This window comes from Drosophila miranda, chromosome XR (genome assembly GCF_003369915.1).
Source record: "Drosophila miranda strain MSH22 chromosome XR, D.miranda_PacBio2.1, whole genome shotgun sequence".
Classification (NCBI taxonomy): Eukaryota; Metazoa; Arthropoda; class Insecta; order Diptera; family Drosophilidae; genus Drosophila; species Drosophila miranda.
In genome coordinates, this window is record NC_046674.1 from 25,711,853 (window position 1) to 25,732,956 (window position 21,104).

The window sequence follows — 21,104 nt, forward strand, 5'->3', positions numbered from 1 at the left end:
ATAGGATCGCTTCAACCATTTAACACTCAAAGGACCAGTTGGTTGAAGCGACTTTTTTTCAGGATGCCTTATTTATCCTATATGGAAGATAACGAAGCTAATTAAAACACTACAGATTCCTATTGTTTTTCGCTCCATGTCGAACTGTTTTTCTTCTCTCGAGAAGAAGAACGTGTCCGCTGTCCGCTGTCCGCCTCCTGCTGTCCGTTGTTTGTCAGCTGGTGACCCCTGCCGGTCGCAACTGGAAACCAGCCTGGTGCCATTCCATCCCGTTCCTTTTCAATTATTTTCTTTACTTTTCATTATTTCCCCCACTTGATATTGCTACTGGACCTGTCCTGTCTGTCCTCTTCTGTCTCCTGTCTCCTGCCCAAGGATCGATGCGGTTGTTGCAATTATTCGTGCACTTTTCGCGCTCGCTGGCCATCTGACGGCCAACGCATTGCGATACCCATAATTTATGCATAAATATCGAGGAAAATCTGCTCCTCCTGTCTGTCTGTGTGTGTGTGTGTGCGTTCGAAAGCATTCAATAAAATGCCAGCAGAGGCTACAGACAAAAATTGCAGAAATTGTTGCCACCATTTTCCTGGGCAGCAGTGTGTGTGCGCGTGTGTGTGTTTGTGAAAAGGGAAAACGCACAGCGATAGCGATTGCCACAGTTACAGCAGAAATATGAGCGGCAACCGCATAGAGACCAAAAATATGTGACAATTTTTATTATGCACGCGGTCAAGCGGCAAAAGCCAAGCGATGATGTTTCCCAAAAAAGGTGGCTAAGCGAATGGAAGGAGCCGTCCGAAGTACTCGGGCGGTGGGGGAAACTGCTTGGAAAAATCAATTGAAATTTTCCTATTTTTTGGCTTAAAATATTTAAAATTACCCTAACGAGCGGAATTCCCCAGCGGAAACGCCAAAGGAAACACATGCAAAACCAAAAACAAAATAATAAAGACTGCACAAATGCAGCTAGAAAAATGGAATTAGATTAAAATGTGTTTCCGATTTTAAAACAATACAACGGATAACGTTGAAACTTCGAAACCAACTCGAAACTAAAATTAATTTTCCTTTTCCTAGCTAGAATTGGTTGTTAGATGGTTAATTAATAGAAAGGACAAAGACACGGTGATTTTATGCTGATTATACTTAATATACACCCAGTGAAAAAAGCCTCAGGGCCCCGAATAGTTACACTTAGATTTAAAAATTGTATGCCAGTAAATTCGCACCGTGATCTCGTGGGAGTATTAAAATGGAAGAATTTTTACTCACATTAAAGTAAAAAATATTTGATCAAAACATATTTCATCAGGCAGGCTCCGTTTTTCATTTACTTTTGCGGATTACGTTTTCAGCCATAACGTTTCGTTTTCGTTTTAAGGTTCTCCAGCTTTCACATATTTTTGCTGTTCGCAATTTTTTGGCCAATTTTTTCCGAGCCAAATTTGAGGTTGAGCTAAAATAAAATTATTTATAAAGAAAGCAAAAGTTAAATTACCCTGATATATGTAGGTGTCAAGCTTATGTTAATGCATCAATAAGTCATCTATTTTTTTCCTTTTACAATTAAGGTTCGTTTCGTTGTATAAAAGGCCGTTTACTTTTCATTTCGTCAACGAAAATTTTTTCGTTTTTAAATCGAATAAATCTTGCGGAATGTGAAAATGGGAGCCCCAATTTATGTGTATTCAAAAGTAAATCGGAAAACTTTTGTGAATGCATAAAAACGGAACCTGGCTGAATATATAAAATTTATATATTTCATATCTAAATTAATGAATGAAAATACTTTTGAATACACTAATATTAAATAATAAATTAATAAACCTCAATTCTATTTACTTAAACTCTGTTTGTATTTAAAAACCGATGAATATTTAATTTAAATATGGGTGCGTTTCTCTTTACATTGCAATTTTTCTCTCAGTGTATAAAGTCAAAGTCGTTTTAAGAGTTTTACATTTTTTAGCAATACCTATCGCAGACCGTCGATGCTTTCGAAAGAGCATACATATGATTCCGCCACAGTGTGTAATCCCATGTGTGTTTAATGGATATGTTACGCTTTATGGGTACATATGTATGTATCTTCCTACACACACACACACACACACACACACACACACATATGTTGTGTATGTATATGCAAATAGAAGTCAACATGCGTAAATATGAAAGCAAAATGTTTTAATCGAATCTCGACTTGGAAATACACTTTGTTCGATAATTGACCAGGAACCTCCGAAAACGCAATGGAATTCGCCGCATGCCGCATGCCGCATACCGCATACACAGTGCACCGCACCGAACCGCGCTCCATCGATGGCGGGCCTCCCAGAAGAGGATTCGCTGACTGAAACGAATCACCGAAAAACTATTTTCGCGCCCGATACATGCTTCGACTGCGGCACTACTCCCGCACCCGTATAACCGGAGTGCACATACATACATACGTACGTATGCGTATGCGTACATATGTAGGGCGATTGTTCAATATTCATTGGCCGTAATTTGACTGAAATAAGTGAAGCGCGCCTTTGTGCGTCGCCCGAGTGAGCAATGAACGGGCGGGGGCGGGGACAGGGACGGGCAGAAGTTCTGTGTGTTTGAGAGCCAGAGAGTTAGCCAGGCTCACGGTTTCATCATAAATTTGATTAAGCATTCGACCTGCTGGCACAGGAAATTAAAATTATCAAGCGTCACTTTTTCGACACCCCACACCCCTCGCTATCGGATATCGGATATACACGTGTGCATACACCCACACGTACGGTGTATGTGCACATAGATATGTGTATAGGGGATAGTTACTCGTCTCAAATGCACGGGAGCGAGTGTGTTTAAGGACTGCTGCTGCTGCTGCTGCTGTGAATCGCACACATTGTAGGGGTTTTTATGGTCGTTGTCTACAGTGTTACGGGCACTTCAAAAAGCCCGTTAAAAACAGGCCAACATCCTCTCGCTATCTGTTCCGCAATGCCCTATAAATCCCGACAACATTCAACTTAATCGCTCGCACGAAATTCACCAGAATTAATTTCTTTATTAACAGGAGCAGCCAACGATTATTTGAGACCTGTCATATGTACGAATCTATCAAAACCAAAATCTGCATAATCATAATCATAATCATTCGAGTTCTCCCGCAACTCTCGTATACACTGTGAGAAAACTTCAATATAGACTTGGTCTTCTTCTTGTATGGTGAAAATCATCTACTATATCGTCTTAAGTAATGGCTTCTTGCAGCTGTTGACTGTTTAGTTCCTTTGGCTGTGGAATTCTCTGGGCTCCTGCGTTAAAGCTCTGGCTTTCCTTGAGTATTCCTGCCCGATTACCTGTAAGAATTGCTCAATGAATCGAGAGCAATCTTCAAAGACACTGGCTCACGTTCATGCCAGCAAACGGCTGCAAACGGCAGCCGACTAAAGCACATGGTGGTTCGCATGAAGTCCACAAAGTTTGTTCATTAGAGAGCGCATGACTGTAAAGCAAATATCAGGCGGCTAGTTCAAATGTAATGAAATAAGTTGAGCAAAGTCGGGCCAAAACATGGAGCACCCAACTGATTCCTTTGGGGAGAGCTCCAGGTTTGGCGGGAAGTTTTCCGGAGGTAGAGGCGAGGCGCTGTTTGGCTCTAATTTCGCAGCCAGGCAAGCGGTCGTTCATTAAATTTTGCGTAGTTTTCAGAACGCGTCTGAATCCACAAAATGATAATTAAAATTTTCCCAGCTCAGCCCGGTGCGGGTTTCTCCGGAACCTCTAGAACCTCTACAGCAGAACCTGAATCTCCTGCCCGCATCATGAATTATTCCCTGGCGGCACTTAACACCCAGCACCCAGCACCGAGAGCAAGAGATAGAGACCGAAAGCGAGGGCAAGAGTGGGGCGGCGTGCTTCGTGGAAAAGTGGTCGGGGGACTGGGGAGTGTGGAGTGGGACCTGGGCCGAAGGGTAACGTAACTCCTTCAGTGCGAGTCATAAATGTTGTGCTACGGTCTCGTTACCGGTGCTCCGTTCCCGTTCCCTGCTCCAGTCTCTCCTGAAGCAACACTTCCTTTCGTAGGAAGGTGGGCTCTTTAGCTTTGGCTGGCATACGCTGCGTATGCTTGATACAGTGAAAATTGCCAAATAGATACTAAAAGACGTAGAAGCTTGAGGTACAGTACTGTTTTAAAGCCAGGGGGGGGGGCGAGAATAATTGTTTGCCTTTATAATTGAATTGTTTACTGATCAATTATCCCCGTTTTTGCTTGAAAATAGTTCGATCGATAAATGGAGAGTGTCTTTGCTAGACCCAAGAGATCAAGTGATGTCAAACATACCCTTCTTTACGAGAATTAAGGTACGAGTAGCTCTCTCCATTGATCAATCTTCGAGGGTGCATTCATAGCGAATGAGTGCTGTGGGCGGGCCATTTGGGGCTGTTCCTGTATTTGAGCGAGAGTGTGTGCGCTGTGCTGTTCAGCTCAGGTGAGCTGATTTATTGCATTGAGGTAACTTTGGTATCGCCTCCGCTCTCCCTTATGCGTGGCCTCTTTTTCGCTTAAAAGACAAACCGCTAATTTGTTATCATTTATCACCACGCTGAGCACGTGTGTGTGTGTTCGTGTGCGTGTACGTGTGCGTGTGCGTGTGCGTGGGCTGCTGTGCTTGCCTTTGTCCATCCGTCTGTCTCTGTCCTGTTTGTTTGTTTGTTTGTGTGTGTGTTTGTTAACAATTTGTAAATGTGTTACACTTAAACCCTAAAGTAATGTCTTCGCAACAACCCCCCCGATGGGATCCAGCCCTTGCCCTAGGCTCCAGACTCCAGTGATTTTGTCATTGTGATAAATACTTTGACGTAAGCGTAACAGCAGACATTCCGCCCTCTGCACACCCCCGCACACATGCTTGCTAATAATTTATGAAGCGCAGAGCCTGGATTTGGTCCAGTCCCTGAATATGACAGGGCAGAGCCCAAACCGAAAGATAAATATTTTTTATGGAACAAACGGACATGGACACCGCGCCAAGCATTGGGAACACCTTCGGGAATTTCGTGGGCGGCAAATGCCTAGCGGATTACAACCTACTCAGTCACAGTCCCCAATCAAGGACCGACGACACGCAAATCGAGCTCTCCCAATGTTTGCCTTACACTTACCATATGTGGCTGGGAAGAAACTGAGAAGAAACGTAAAATACATCAATCGTTCTCTCTCCATCATATATGTACATACATATGTGACATATTTGAAGCCGTAAGCCCCATGTGGAAGATGTGGAACCAGATCGTAGCATGTCTTGTCATCCTCTAAAATGTCAGATCAGATTCTCTCAGAGCCCACCATCAATGTAGCCTTGGCTTTCAAGCCCGTGAATATGAAATACTAAATCATTCTCTTATTGAAGCCTAAGCAGAGCAGTTCGTTCGGGGCTCACATTGTAAATTTTTTGTTTTCGTGAATTATTTGTATTTTTGGAAAATAGTTTTAACTTGAATTTTTATTTCCAAATTACATACTCGTGAAAATGTGGTCTGCCAAGCTATTACTATTTGCCGCAGCCGGTGTGAGCTTTTTAGGATACTGCATTTACTTTGATCGGAGGCGCTTGGCACACCCGGACTACAAGCGCAGGGTCCATGAGCGTCGTCAACGCGAGGCGACGGCCCGGAAGTTGTTGGAGGCGGCAAAGACAGACTGGAAGAAGTCGAGCGAGCAGGAGGTCCAGGAACGTTTGCAGATGCAGGAGCGGATGGGCATCCGTGGAGGTGGCATGGTGCCATCGGTGAATGACGATGCCGCCAGCGTTGGACGGAAGTCGACCGTGCAGCTGCACTTTGAGTCGGAGTTCATGCTGGGCGAGAACCTGTTGATAAATGGTCACGTGGACGAGGGTCTGACCCACTTGTCCAATGCCATCCTGCTGTGCTCCAAGCCGGGCAGTCTTCTACTGAGCATCCAACAAAGCCTGCCGGAGCAGCTGACTCATCCGCTCTTGATGCGGGTGGCGGAGCTGCAAAATCAAAGCACGCGGGAGCTCAACGAATCTCGGCGCAGAGAGGTTCATGGCGACGATGCTCTGTGGGAGGACGATCACGACGACAATGAGTGGAACAGCGAGGCCGGCAGCTCTTGCGATGAGTGGCTCATCGATGGTGATGTCGATTCGTGGACCATCGCCGACAGCTCGAGCATTGCGAAGTCTTCAGTCATTAACAGTCCAGACCCGCCCCCAATCGTTTTAGCAGCCCCCTCGTAATCTGGCTAATACATCTGGACGGGATCATCGATAACGACTCGAACACTGCGAGCTCTTCAGTCGGTAACAGCCCAGCCCTGTTCTCCAGGATCGACCAGAATCTTCAGAATTCCACAAAAGGCATCAATAAATTTTAGCTCAGCTTTTTAAGCGGTCCCCTTGAATCTTTATAGAGGAGTGTTGGTAGCCAGTATCCCATTATCCTTCACCATGGCATCGATCCAATTAGATCGAGGTCGCGTGGCAAACGCAAGTTCCATGGAAGTTGTTTTCGGCATGGAATTTGGGTCTCTCTTCTGTGCTCCGTCGTAGAATACCCTTTTCCCTTGGCAAATTTTTGACGACATTTGTTTGCCTTCGTTGCAGGTAATTTCTCTGCCGGAAAATTTTTGTTTCCACATTGCCGACGTTGTTGTGTGTTTTCCGTCTCTTGGTATTCTCTTGGTTCTTTTGGTACTCTTTTGGTACTCCCCGGACGACCATCTTAAAGTTAGGGAATACATTGAATTTTCACTTGAACTTTAATGAAATTTTTCTTCCAGCCTCCGCTCTGCTTCGCCTGTCCCGCTGTGTGGGATTGGACTCGGGGCCAAAATGATCATATGCATATTTCATAAGACCTTTTTCGTTCTGTTCTCTTTTCGCTGGAAGTTATGGTGAAATTTTTACAACTTCGGCGCTGCGGAACGGAATGGGATTGTACGGGCGAGTGCGGCGAGTGCGGCGAGTGCGGCGCGGCGGTGTGTTGAGAACAATAAAAGATTGAAGCCGGGCGGAATGGAAGGAAAGGACCCATAACGGAATGTTGCTGCCGCCATTACCTTCTTCTTTCTTACCGTAATTTGTCGGTGATTCATTTTTCTCTGCCTCCCTCCCGTCTCAAGACCCCCCTTTCTCTTTCATCTTCTCTTTTGGTTTGCCATCCAGCCACCACCATCGACTGCAGTCTGCAGAAGGCTGTGCTTTCTTTTACCTTTTTTTGCGTGGCTCTTTATTAAATGCTTCGTGGCACTACTTCTCGGCTTCGTCAACGTAAGCCCTTTCCTACTCCGCCGAGTCCCCAACTCCCACCCCAGCCCCCGGAACAGAACCCTAGGCCTACTCTACATTAACGTGGAAGGAAGTAAATGGGGCTAAAACATCTCTGAATCGGCCACATCGAACGGCGAATGCACTTTTCCCCACCACAAGGATGGAGATAATATCTTTGGTGTTAATGCAAACAATCCATAATTATTCTAGAAACACAGAACAGAAGAGATGCTTCACAACATTTTTCTTTAAAATTGGAATCTGATTTACGAAACTCTTTCTTTGGCTCGTCATTTCGGTCAAAGGTTAGGGTATTCCCTTCGTTTCGGCCGTTCGTGCTTTTCATTTTCTAGCTAAATGTAGTTTCTTTTTTAGCTGCTGTCGCCGCGCTAACCCGCATCCGGCAACTAGAATTAGAGGGGTATGGCGCATGACGTTGCCCACAAAGGTTCGGCGGATAGTGGCCAGGGGGCTGCGGGCTGGGGGCTGCGGGCTGGGGGCTGGGGGCTGGGGCTTAGCAAATAACATGCCAACAGCGCATATGAGTGATACACGTGTAAATTTGTTGAAGTACTCCGACAAAACGACACAACGACAAAGGCGGCAAAAGCTGGCAAAACTACAAAGGAATATAGGAATTTCCAGCCCCCATCATCGCAAGCGCAACCCAGAATGGCTCAGAAACAATGTAGATCCCGACCTTATTGTTACCCCTAGTTCTACTGGTTGTACACATATTTAAGGTAGTGCTCAAAGGGATATACATTAATGATCAGAAATGATTTGACCAACAGGAAGTATAGATCTAAGCTCTCTAAGATCTGGCTGGTTTCTGGCCATATTTTCAGATAGAAGATTGAACAAAAAGAAAAAACAAAATGAAATTATCCGATTTCAACCTTAAAGAACACAAATGGATCGCAAGATCGTCAAAAGCCTAAATATCCGTGTATGGGTGATAGGGAATATAGAGACTTCCAGCGATTGTGCGAGTATATGGGGGAAAAGACTTCATATCCTTATGGAATGAGAACGTGTCTAACCCAACATTTTTCCTGGGATTAAAGGGTAAGCAACTGAAGAATAACAATTGCATTCAGATCCACTTATACACTCACACACACATACATACACACGCACACGCAAATATATGTACTAACACACTCAACGGGACCTGCACTCATCTGTGTCTGTATCTGGCTCGCGTATCTGTGTGTGTGTGTGTGTGTGTGTGTTTGAGGAGGCTCTCCGCCTGAAACTCATGTATTTATGAAGTGTCAACAGTGTCGTCATCATGATGCATGGCACCCAGTGCTATCTGCCCCTACCACACCACACCTCACCTCACCTCAGCCAGAGACACCTACTGTGCCCCTACAGCCAGCCTTCAGGCTTCTCTTGTTGCAACACATTCTTCTGCCCCCTTTCCCCGTTCCCCCAACGCAGTATAAGCACTCACCTGAGCCGAGCACGAGCACTCGTCAAATTCTTTTTGCATCTCTGTCTTGTTTTTTTTTCCTTTTTGTCACGAGGGTTGACAGAAAATGTCGGGCAATTGTTCTGGGTTCCATAAAAGTATGCCCCGTAAATTATCCTAGAAAGAAATATGATAGTTCAGTGTACGTAATAGCATACATTGTTGGGGATAATAGCAGAGTTAAGACCGAAGCCCAGACCATCGAACGAATAAAGTAGAGCGGAAAGAACAGACGAATGAATATACCGAAAATGTGCGTGTGAGCACGTCGCAATTGCGTGAATCTCAATCACAAGAGTCTCGACTCTCAGAGAAAATGACAGACAGTGCCAAAAAGTTCGTCGAGCACTTTCATCCGCTTCGTTAACCGCTTTCGGGTTAAAGCCAAATAGTGAATATTCCGTTCGTCCGAAAGTGCTGATTGGTACTTTTCCTGTGTTGCGCTTTGGGAAAAGTGCAACAACCTGAAACTGAGACACAACCAAAACCATTGAACGGCCTGATTCCTAAATCACAATATTAGCTATATATAATTGCTAGTTTCTTTGGTATAACTTTTATTGAAATCATAAAGCAGAATAGATGTATCGTTTGAGCTCAATCAATAGTTAGTAGGTGCTGGAAAATCTATCTTGGACAACTCTGATGTATGTAATTTACGAGCCACCCATAAATTGTTGTAAGCTTACGCTTTATTGCATGTACGAGTATATAATCAAATATAGAAACACGGAAAGAAAGTCCCAGTACAATTTGTACATATGTATGTACACACGAGTATGTATTTGTCTTCCCCGAATCCCAACTAAATTTGTTAAACGAGACCAGAATACCGCAAAGCTCTCTGTCGCAGACATGTGGCTAAAAATCATACAGATTGTATAGTATTTCTTAGCTGCCGAGAAGAGCACAGTCGATTATTGATGCAGGCCCTCCAAAAGTTGAGCCTCTGCCAAAACTCAAGCAGATACTGAATGCTGAAGGAATGCATAGTTGGCGGCAGGTAAACTGACGGACACTCGACTGATGATGCAGGTCAGGACTACGAATATATGCGGTGCAAGCACCTGGTGCAAAGGTACAATACCCTCGACACGGGGCCAAATAGAGGCACGGAAGGGAATAAGAATAAAATGGCCGTCAGTCAGCGAAAAATCGTGTTTCTATGTCAAGCATAAATTTCTACCCTCTTCTGTCACTGTTTCTGTTTCTGTTTCTGCCGCTGTCGCTATTTCTGCCCCTCCCACGTCCCCCTCTCTCTGCTCCAACCCCATCCACAGCCCCTTTCCACCGTGTGGCATGTTGAAGGCAGACGATTATGGGGGGGGGGACTCTAGCAGATTCAGAGAGAGAGAAAGAGAGAGAGAGTTTGTTGACATCGCCCAGGGAGATGAAAGATGGTGCACTTAATGAATGCAGCCGAGTCCTTCTGCGCCGCCGCTTGCTCCTTGGAGTCACCGAAAACCCAAGGCACCCACGCACTTATATCATTTCTCTCGTAACGCAAATAAATTATACGGAAATAATTTCATTAAAATGAAGAATGAAGATGAAAAGTGTTACAAGTGCGGCCTAGAGGAGCCACGAAGGGAGCACAGCCACAGCCACAGACACAGACAAGGGCCAAAGGGATGGAACGGGATCCACTCATGTCACAGAGCACACAGAGCCTGCTGCTGCCTGCCTCTGAACTACTCGTATAATTTGCCAAACAATCACTCGAGCCCGAAGCATTTACCTCGAGACGCGAATAACTTGTCCCCCGAAATAATGACAACCGAGGGATGTGCAGCATAATTTCTACAAATTGGGGAAATTCTTCCACTCGCACTCTGAACTTCATTTTAATTCTTGTAGATTATCGCATTTGGACAAAGAAAATAATATACAAATGGTAACGACAAGAAGGGATCTCATTTGAGAAATTAAGTGCCGGTATAAGATGCAGAACATGTTCTTTCATCACAATAAAAATAGAGAGTAGATAAGATTGGAAATAAATAAAAAAAAAGGAAGAGGAAACTAAAATCTGAAAATATAAGTATGGGAACCTCGGCAAAAAAAGACTAGTTAATGATAGAGCAACATTTTGCAACCTTTTAAATAATTTATGGAACAATTGATTCAAATTCAACAATTATATGTAGTGCCTAGTGTTTCAGTAAGGAATCTGATCAGCTTTCCAAAGATCATTATTCCTGCCGAAGTTTCCCTTAAAAGAATCTGTCTCGAAAAGCCAGACAGTCAGTCAGTCACTCACAAAAACGTTCATCTCCTTCGAAGCGTGTCAGGCGGGGATTTCGCGCTTCCCTTATGGCCAAAGTTTTGATGGACATGGCCTTGTGAAAGAATTCCGCAAGCCAGAGCTCAAGAACTCTGTCTATAAAAACTCAATAAGCAACAAGAGGTGCCAGCGAAGCCAGCAGCTGAAGAATTCAGAACCAAAACCAGTTCAAAGGCAGGCTATAGAGTTCACAAGAAAAAAAACGATGAACACGAGTCAAGGATGTGCTGAAGAAAGAGAAAAAGATAGAGATAGAGCAGAAGAGAAAAGGGAAGCCGCAATATAAGCAGCCGCATGGTTACCCTTAAATTGTTTTCCAACCAAATTCAGCGCCAGAGCGAAGGCGTCGAGAATATTTTAAAACTCAGCTGAAGTGCTTAATTACACAGAAAGAAGCAACTACGAGTGGATATCGGCCAAAGAGACAGAAACAGAAACAGATGGACAGAGACAGAGACAGAGACAGAGTACAATTGTAGGTGGCCGAAACAAAGCCAAGCCCCGAACAATGGGGCCCAAACACTCCCTACTAATGCAGCAGCTACAAAATCAAAACCCACTGAACAACTGCTCGGTTATTTGTGCAGGCGGCAACCACAGCCACAGAAACAGGAATAGATAGGGACACGGACACGAACACGGGCACAGACACAGACATGATGCACGGCACACGGAATACGGAATACGTAACACGGGACATGGATAGGAGACGGAGATTCTCCACCGACACGCCACGAAACAACAGGCACCACAGGCGTCACCCATCCATTGCTAGACGGGATTCCTGTTGGAGTCGCCCACTGCTGGCCCTGGCCCCGCTGCTTAGGTGGCCATTAGTCCTAATGACTTGGGAGCCAGCCGACGCCGACTGCACTCTATCGTACTCCCCTTTTTCGAAGTACAGCGAAAGCTGTTTGAGATGCAGCTGGACTGACTCAGACCCCCCTTATGCCTTTCAAGTAAAGCTCCTTATTGACCAAATTGGTGGGAAACAAGATCCAATGTGCTTAAATATATCGAAAATTATAGAATCTTGCAACCGCCAGTAACCGAAAACATGGCATTTCTCTCATTTACAACTTGGGAACCAAAACAGAAGTGACAAAAGTGCTTGGAAATTCGATTCAAACTATTTTGCACGTAGATCTTTTCGAAGGATACGAGCACACAAATTATCCGTCTATTCGTAGTAATATTATTTGCGCCCTTGTATTGAGGTTTCTATCGCAATATCAACAATAAAACCACGACCCTGCTCGTAGTTTCCCAGAATTATGGCGTAGGCTTGGGAATACCCGGAGATAATTAATGTCGATATGCAATATAGTACAAATAGTCTGATGTATCAGGGAATTTCCTGTTACCCTTTAGCTCTTACCAAAAAGGAAGATCACAGGGAACCATGGATAGAGGCAGGAGCCTGGCAGGGGGCAGGAGGCAGTAGGCAGTAGGCAGGAGGCACGAGGCAGGGCGGCGAAGTGTGGCAAAGGAAAGTTGCTTTGTGTTTTTAATTCATTGTTCGTTGCATTGTTTTCTGTTCTGTTCCTCTCACAATATCTTTTCTCTTTTTCTTTGTTTTTGTCTATCTCTCTGTCACCCTCTCTCACTCTCGCACTGTGCTTTTCTATCTCTGTCTAGCTGCGTGTGTATTCTTGCAACGCTGCAGTTAAAAGAACTTTACGCGCCACACGCCACTGCCAACTGCCACGGTTTTAATTCCACTTTGCCATACGAAGGGTAATTTTTAATGAGCAGACAACAAGGAGCAGCAGCCACCAGGAAGTGGAGCAGAGAACACGGTCTTGGAGAGGGAGCTGTATCTGTATTTGTATCTGTATCTGTAGCTGGCAGCGGCAAGGAGTCATCGTGCCGCTTTATCATCATCTCAGGACTTCCGTTTCAGTCCAGGCTGCTTTCGCCACAACAGGCAACAAATAAAATGCAAAAAAAAAATAGAATACAACCAAAAACAAAATACAAATACTTTGAATACCCTTACATATCCATTATTCGTACCTATGAGATATAGTCATTCGTTCTTGATCAGTTTTCTTCAATGAGCTCTGGAAAATTCCAGTAACTTATTCATTTATTATAAATTTGGTTGGATTGTCTCTAACACACAATCCAACACCTCACTCGCTTTGCAGAGACTCGTTTTTGCGCGATATTTGTTCCATGAAAACTATATGATATAGGGATCCCTACTTGGGAGTATTTTTATCTGAGCTACTCTTCTCAGCCTTGCAAACATCTGCTCAAAATCATTATACCCGCTGCATGGGTATCATGAATAAAATGAGATGCGTGGGGAAATGTGGGGAAGTGGGGAAGCGGGCAGCTACCTTTTTGTTTACGACCGCCGGGTTGTGGGGCGGGGCTGAGGCTGAGGCTGAGTCCTGCATCCTGCGACACCAACATCCTGCTGCACTTAACCCATATTCCAGGCCGAGCTGCTCTTTACCGCTCGCTCTGGTTGGTGGCATTGCCAGAAAAAGGCATAATTTGCACGCATTCGTTTAGTCATTTTCATAAATTACCCCTTGCTCGTACTCGAACAAGGGAAAGCGAAAGAGAAAGAAAGTGGAAGAGTGTCTGAGAGAAATCCCTTCCTGCATGCCTGCCACGAACCTATCATTATCGAGCTCTGTTTTTCGTCCTTGTTTCCACCTCGAACGCAATGCATTTTCAATGATCCAATGAAAGCGGAGATTTTTGTTTGTGTAAATGAAATATGGAATATTATGGAAATTTCGGGCTGGTAGAAAGTTAATATATCTCGGCCTCATCGCCTGAAATGCATGATATTGAGAAGGGATAAATATATTATAAACTGGACCGTGATTTATAGGAACGGGGAAGTAAAGAAAAATAATGCGACGAGAATCGGATGGACTTCACAGATAAAATAGAGCTATTGACGGGTAGACATTGTATAGGATAGAACATGCTATAAAATATGATACGAGGATGTTTGCACAGAAATATACTTGAGTAAGAGAAAACTACTCGAAATTATCTCGAAACTTTTCGTCAAACCATTCTCATCCTGTTCCACTTGAATGTTCACCAGACTCTTCTCCAATCGAACCGAAAATTGAGAGATAATGAAAACATTACTGGAACAAACATTCAAAAACGGAGAACAAAAAAAAAACGAATTCCGTTCTGCTTGGGGGGCGGAATGGCGGAGGTTCCAGTTCCCTGGCCTGCAGGATGAGGATGAGGACGGGGAGGGGTCATGGGCCAGACCCGCCCTCGGTTCGCTGCACATTCAAGCGCATTCAAGTGTGCTTGCAACAATGCAACACTGTGCCACCGAAGTGGCAGGCGGGGACGTGAACCGTAGAACGGGGAACGAGGAGCAGGGAACAGGGAACAGTGAGGGGGGAACGTGCCCCACAAGTGGAGCAGGGAGTCAGAATGGCACAGTGGATGTGGCAGGACAATGGATCGGATCTGTTGGATCGGTTCCGGGAATGCAGTTCCGGCAAAATTCAGTTTGATGTGATGCCAAGAAAATTGTTGCAAAATAATTGAGATGACGGTTTTCTCAGTTTCGGGCAAATCTCTTCCACTCGAGTTGTGCTGCCGGCGGACGCACAGTGGGTGTTTTGCCATTGTGACCACTGTGAACGCCCCGTGCCACCCTTGCCACGTGCCAGATGCCCCTTTGGTACAGCTACAGCTACAGTTACAGTTACAATGGGTGCGGATAAACAAGAGGGAAGAGAAAGCAACACTTGAAACAATAATAATAACACAATCAAGTGCCTGTTCACACACGTTCTCTGTCTGTCTCTGTCTATGTCTCCCAATGTGGGTGTGCGTGCGTGTCCGTATCTGTGTGGCACTCTGAGTGCACACATATGCATTCCACCTGAATGCATTACGTATACGCCACCTGCACCTCCGCCTCCCCGCACACAGCACATTTCTTTTCACACATGCATGTGTACTAGTGTACTCGCATGCCCATGCCGATGACCCAGGAAAGGGCAGGCCATCCACATCCACATCCATCCATCCATCCTTTTGTTGGTAAGCCTTGAAGCCATCGTCCTCCATAGCCGCCCCCACATCTTCCACTCGCCACTTCTCCTCTGCCGACGCTGAGACGTGAACAACATTCTGCAACAATGAGGGAGTCATCAGCAGCCAGGGTTCGCCAGGTGAGGGCGGCGGTGTTTGCTGCCCTGTCTGTGTTTGCTTTGGGTAATCATCTTCAAGCGACCAGTGCACATCGCCTACTGTCCGACGTGTGGTCGTGGTCGTGGTCCTGGTCCAAGTCAAGCAGTCAGCAGTCAGCCGGCAGCAGCTAGATGAAAGACAGTCCACAACTCCTTGGGATAAAGGCCAATCATAAATCTCATTCTCATTCCCTCCCCCACGCGAAGAGGGACAGAGGGAAGCCATCATGTCAGAGTCCGGTGGTGGCTGCTGGCTGCTGGATGCTGGATGCTGGACGTGCAGCGATCCTGTGCAGCCTCCCTGTGAATGGATGATCCATGGCTGTGTGTTAGAACTAAAGATACTTACTCGTACATCTAAAGGACCTTCCTTCATTCGTATTCACTCGAAATTCATTGAAATTTTGTAGATTCTATATACATATTTTGAAAGTTCTATGAAGACTGTTTTGTATCGTTTAAGGATTGCTTTTTGCCCAGTTTTGCAATGGTTCTGTTGCTTAAGATCAGATCTCAAGAGCAGATATATCCACATATGTATGTATGTCTATAGTATCAATGAGCCGATTCAGTAATCCACTGCAAGCACGGCTCTCTTTTTTTGTTGACTTTTCTTTTACGAGTAGAGTACACATTTGAATTTCATTTTCAGATTTCCCTCTGTTCGATTCCGTTTTCAATCTCAGTTTCTTTATCAATTAAGCTTCCTTTGCATTTGCTTTGGAGGTGGAGTGGTGAGAGTGGGGGCGGGAGCGGGAGCGGGAGGCAGAGAAACGAACTCTCTTAGTTGCAGTCGTCCTCTCCATCGTACTTCTGGCTTATACTGGCGCTGGCAGGGTTTTCCTTTGCCTTTTGGCGAAAGAAATAAAAGCAGGCCAGGATCAAAGGCTGTCCATGCCTGCAGCTATAGCAATATCCTTCCATATATGTATGCAATTTCTGAAATTTATTTGGCATCCCAGTGCCAGCCAGGCAGCCCCTCTGCTCCTCCAAGAGTGTGTATGGGGCAAAGTCAAGTTTGCAAAATGTTGCCAGCCAACACCTTCTAATAGTTTTTCTTTGCATCTCCGTCCTCTGCTTTTCGCTTTCAATGGCAGCCACTGCTGACACCATTCTGGATCCAAATCCATAGGTCGGGGTAGGGTCCATGTGTGTCTGTGGCTGAGTCCGGGTCCTTGCCGAAGAGCTAAAAATTAAAAATGTGTATAAAAAAACTTTTGCCCTTTGACTTTTGACGCCGTTATGCATTTTTGTGCAAGCACTTGGCATCTCTCGTTCGTCCTTTGGCCGCACTTTCGGTGAAACGGAGCAAAAGGGAGCTCTTAAGGCTAAAGGAAGTAAAGCCAGAGACGTGCCGCCGCGTGCCATGAATTTCATAAACCAACTCCCTCTACTCAACTCAACTAAGCTCAACTCCACTCCACTCCACTGTACTCCCTGTTTAGCCATTCCTCTTCGTGGCTTAAGCGAGTTGCTGCTGGTTGGCTGTAATAAAGCTGAGGCCACAGTGGAGAAATATGTATCTGCAGTCGAAATTCATATCAATTACACGCTGAATTACGACGCTGTGGTACAGTTGTTGTTGGCGAGTGTCACTTCCAGAAGCGAAGCGGCTGCGGCATCCGTTTGCTGCCACTGACTGACTGACATTCCCCACATCTCACATCCCACATCCCACATGAAGCTGCCCGACACAACCTCAAGCACATGACACAACCAGTGCAAAACGTGGACCGGGATCGGGATCGGGACCGGGACCTGATGGATTATGAAAACTATTCTGATGAAAAGAAGCTCAGGCCTAGCTAATGGACAGGCGGCGTCGTGCTGTAAAGTGAATATTCAGATGGAGCTCAACACTCAAAAGCTTCACTGGTTCTAAGGGTTCTAACGGTTTGCCAAAGCCCAAGCCAAATCCAAATCCAAAGCCATGCTGGAGGTGGGGGAGTTCATTAACTGGCTTTGGTTATTTTTAGCATCATCCTGGAAGGATGAATACCGTGATACCATTGATAGACAAGCCGTGGGCGGTTCCTTTCGCCCGGAGCTGGAATCAGGCCTCTCAGGGGGTCGGTGGGCGAAACTTAGTCAATAAATGTGTTAGCAACCCCGCAAAAAATAAATTTCTGGTGTACAGGAAACAATTATGGAGCACGAAGCACACGAAAGTACTGAAAGCCAAATCGCACCACAGTGGTGTGGACCAAAGGGGCTCCAACCGCGAAGGATTCTATTCTGAAGCTTTCCAAATTGTACATTCATCGGAGAGAAACTGCGGAGAGAAATTTTCTTTTGCATTGAACTAGAATAATCATTACTTCAAAATATTACTTTTTCATTCCTTTTTATAACATTTTGTATGGCCAGAATGGAAGTGCCCATACACAAAATAATGCCAACGAATTCACTCGCGAATATAAACTTTTTTCACTTTTTATTTCCCCAATAAGCAGACGCTAAAGAAGTTTCGAGAAACACAGATTAGTGTGACCACCAAAGGCATCTTGGTAAATACCATTTACACAAAAGAATTCATCGATAAATTACCAAAAATTGGAAAACCCATATGCTTAAATATTAATATATTAATATTAAAATTAATACTTCTATAGAAACAAATGTGTTCCAAATAGCTTTGGACAAGTTTTTCAAGCCCACACGGCTGCGAAAATGCTTACCGAAAATATCGATGCCAGCATAGAGCCTTTGCGATAGTTTTAATCGCAAAGATCGAAAATAAATGAACGTGTTGGCATTACCCGCAAGTATTAAATACAAAGAAAATTATTTTGTACAATAAATATGTCGCGTGGATTCAGACACTGGACTTTGGAAGAAGAGCGGATATCCTGGATAAACGGAAAAGCGGAAATTGAACAGATCTTCGGCAGAGTGGAACATACTTTACAGGCCGTTCAGTCGCTCATTACTGAGGTGGCAAAGCCGCGCATGCTCCTAAAGCGTCACAGCGCACGCATCGCACATTTGCCCGCGAAGATTGCCAAGATGTCGAAGGAACAGTCGGAGCCCGTCAACTCTGTGGCCGAGGAAGCGCTAATGTCGGTGGATGTCAAAATGGAGTAAACTCCGTATTGTGTGGACTGGCAAATTCAACAAATGGCAGGGTCTGTCATAAAGTCTTAAATATAAATTTGATTTGTGATTTGTGTTGCTTGTGATTTATTTTATTCAGCTGTATAGTTGTTCTTGTTCGTATCTCGCTGCAGTATCCGTATTCGCTAGCCTGCTAGCCTTCATTCCTGTTCCCTGTGGCATCTGTGCTTCCGGGTTGACGAGCTGTGATTGGCAGGCGCCGCAGTTTATCTTGACGCGGAGTGTGCCCCCGTGTGACGGGGTGCGCCGTGCGCCTCTGTTCTGCTGCACGGACTTTCTGCTCGACACACAAGTACGAGCGAGTATCTGTGTGCTGTTTACACTGCCGGTGCGGCGCCTGATGATGAGGCCTCGGGTGCGAGCGCGAGCGCGGGTGCGGGTGCACAAGTTTGTCTGTGTGTGTGTGTGTGTGTGTGTATCTGTGTTCTGGGCCCATGTTCTGTGTTAGTAATGAGGTTGTTTTTGCATGTTTAGTCATAATACAAAATTTTGAGCTGTAACGTTGCGCGCTTTATGTGGATCTATGGGGAACAGCACTGCTGATGGAGCGTCAGCGGCTCAGGAAGCGGGCGAATGGGAATGTGTAAATGGGCTGGTGGGATGGTAATGGTTCCTGTGTATTTCTCAATGCATTTCGCATTTTGACATGTAATTAAACGTTTTGCGGTTGACAACGTGTAACGGTAAAGAGAGCTTGTGGTTTCCAGAGTCATTTCATTTGTCATTGGATATGGCTACCATCCGATCTGGTTCTGACTCTGGCATCATACCCCTCCACCGCCTCCTTCGCCACCACATCATCAAGCACGTAGCACATGCATATATGTATCTATCTGCTACAGTCACAGCCGGTGTCTCTTTTGGCCCATAACTATTGTGGCTAGAACAATAAAACTCAACAGAACGATTTATGACGTAGGAAATGCTGATAGAGAAACCGACAAAACGACAAAATTCGAATTGAAATCAAATCAAATCCCATTCGAAAGTGCAATAGCAACCACCCCTAACACACAACCCACAGCACATATGTACATCCATACATACACATCTGGCTATGACGGACAGTGTATCTTATAGGCCCCATTTCTATTCCAGGGACTAGTGGCGATGGCCTTTGAAAACCTTTGAATACTCATCAGCAATTCGCTGGATCCGATCCGTGGATCCCCCGACGATCCGGTGGTTATATCGAAAGTAGAAACGAAACATTGGTGTTTCCATATATAGTGCATATGTATATCAAATATAGATATGTATGCATAATGATTGAGCATTCAAACTGTCCGAAATTTCTTGATTAGTTGCAAGAACAAGTGCTTGATCGATGGCGAGGGCTTCAGGGAGTGTATTCGTCCGAGATATAAACCTGCTTTGGTTCCAATTACATCGTTTCCTTTGTGAACGAACCGATTTTTATGAAAGGATGATTTCCTTAGTGGGTGGTGTGCCAGCTGGCTCTACACCTCCTTCGGAAGTCTCTGTGGTAGTGCGAGTATTATTATCTCTTTGAGGTCATTTCTGAAGTGAAATTCTTAGACTGCAATTAATTTAAGGCGTCGTCTGATGGAACAGCTGAGACGAGGGGCAAAGTTTTTGTGGCAATGAGAGAACGAGGACGAGGACGTAGACGAGGCTGGGACTGTGGTCGTGAAAAGTTTTGGGGGGAAATGAGGAAAATAACGTACTTTTAGGGCAATGCAGCTCGAGTTAACTCAATATTTTCTTAGATCCTTGTGGCATTTCGTACTCGTACTTGAGCATGCATATGAAAATGCTGCCGCCTTGCCTCACAGCTAGGCTTTAATGCCCCACTTTGCATGCCCCTGCAGCTGGTAGGTGGAAATGGAGATGGAGATTGGGAGTGGAAGTGGCAGTGGCAGTGGAAGGGGGTGGGGGTGGGGCAACATTCAGTCGCTTGCGCTGCCCATTCATTCATTCATTCGTTTCCCCATTTCACCCGCTCACTTTTCTTTCTCCTTCCCCGAATTGTTAAAATGGAGCATGCAAAATAATTGCGTACATACCCCACCCCCAGCACCAGCACCAACCACACCCCCCTCCCCAAACACCACTCAAGCACCACAGCACTAACCGGCAGCAGTCCTGTTGTCCCCCACTTTATGCAACATTTTGCCAGGCATATAATATTTTGCTCTTAATTCGTTAGCAAAGTTTCCTCGCAGGCAATGTGCGGCCTGCACTTTAAAACTGCAATTGATGCTGAGAAATTTTTGCATTGCATTTAGGCCTAGCCACACGGGTGGGGCAACGAGCAGCGGGCACCAGGCACCGGGCACCGGGCACCGGGCAGCACCCATCATGCTGCCATGCACTATGCACGATGCACCACCACTTGCTGGAGGGAGGGGGAGGTGGAGGGGGAGGTGGCAGCGACAGCAAAAGAGAAATGCCTATTTGATTATCTTTCGGGTCGGGCTTTGGCTTTGGGCCAACAAAGCCATACAAATGGATGCCACAAATATGCATTTTGTAGACCAAAATGTTCATTTTCCATGGGGGCAAAACCAGAGAGAAATGTGGTGTCCAAGGACTGGCCGGAGTCACTGCACCGTCACCCTCCCAGTACTGACTTCACTTGAATCCCAAAATGCAGTTCCATTCGATTAGGCTCTGTTTAGTTTACTGCAGGAGCAAAAGTACTTCAAAGACGGTCCTTCGCAGCGCCTTGCATCAGCCGCTGTATTATATGTATTGACCCTTTTGAAAATTCTAAAAGCTGCAGTTATACGGTAAAG

The 21,104-nt window shown here is 45.3% G+C and overlaps 1 long non-coding RNA gene across 1 annotated transcript; it reads right to left on the bottom strand.

Annotated features, from left to right (window-relative positions):
* Positions 1–1,249: 1,249 nt before the first annotated feature.
* LOC117186474 lies at positions 1,250–17,728 on the bottom strand. The gene is made up of 4 exons (XR_004471538.1): positions 17,563–17,728; positions 17,421–17,503; positions 8,740–8,874; positions 1,250–1,459 (listed from the first exon to the last, which is right to left on the bottom strand). It is a non-coding gene; the product is annotated as an uncharacterized LOC117186474 (long non-coding RNA).
* Between the last annotated feature and the right edge of the window lie 3,376 nt (positions 17,729–21,104).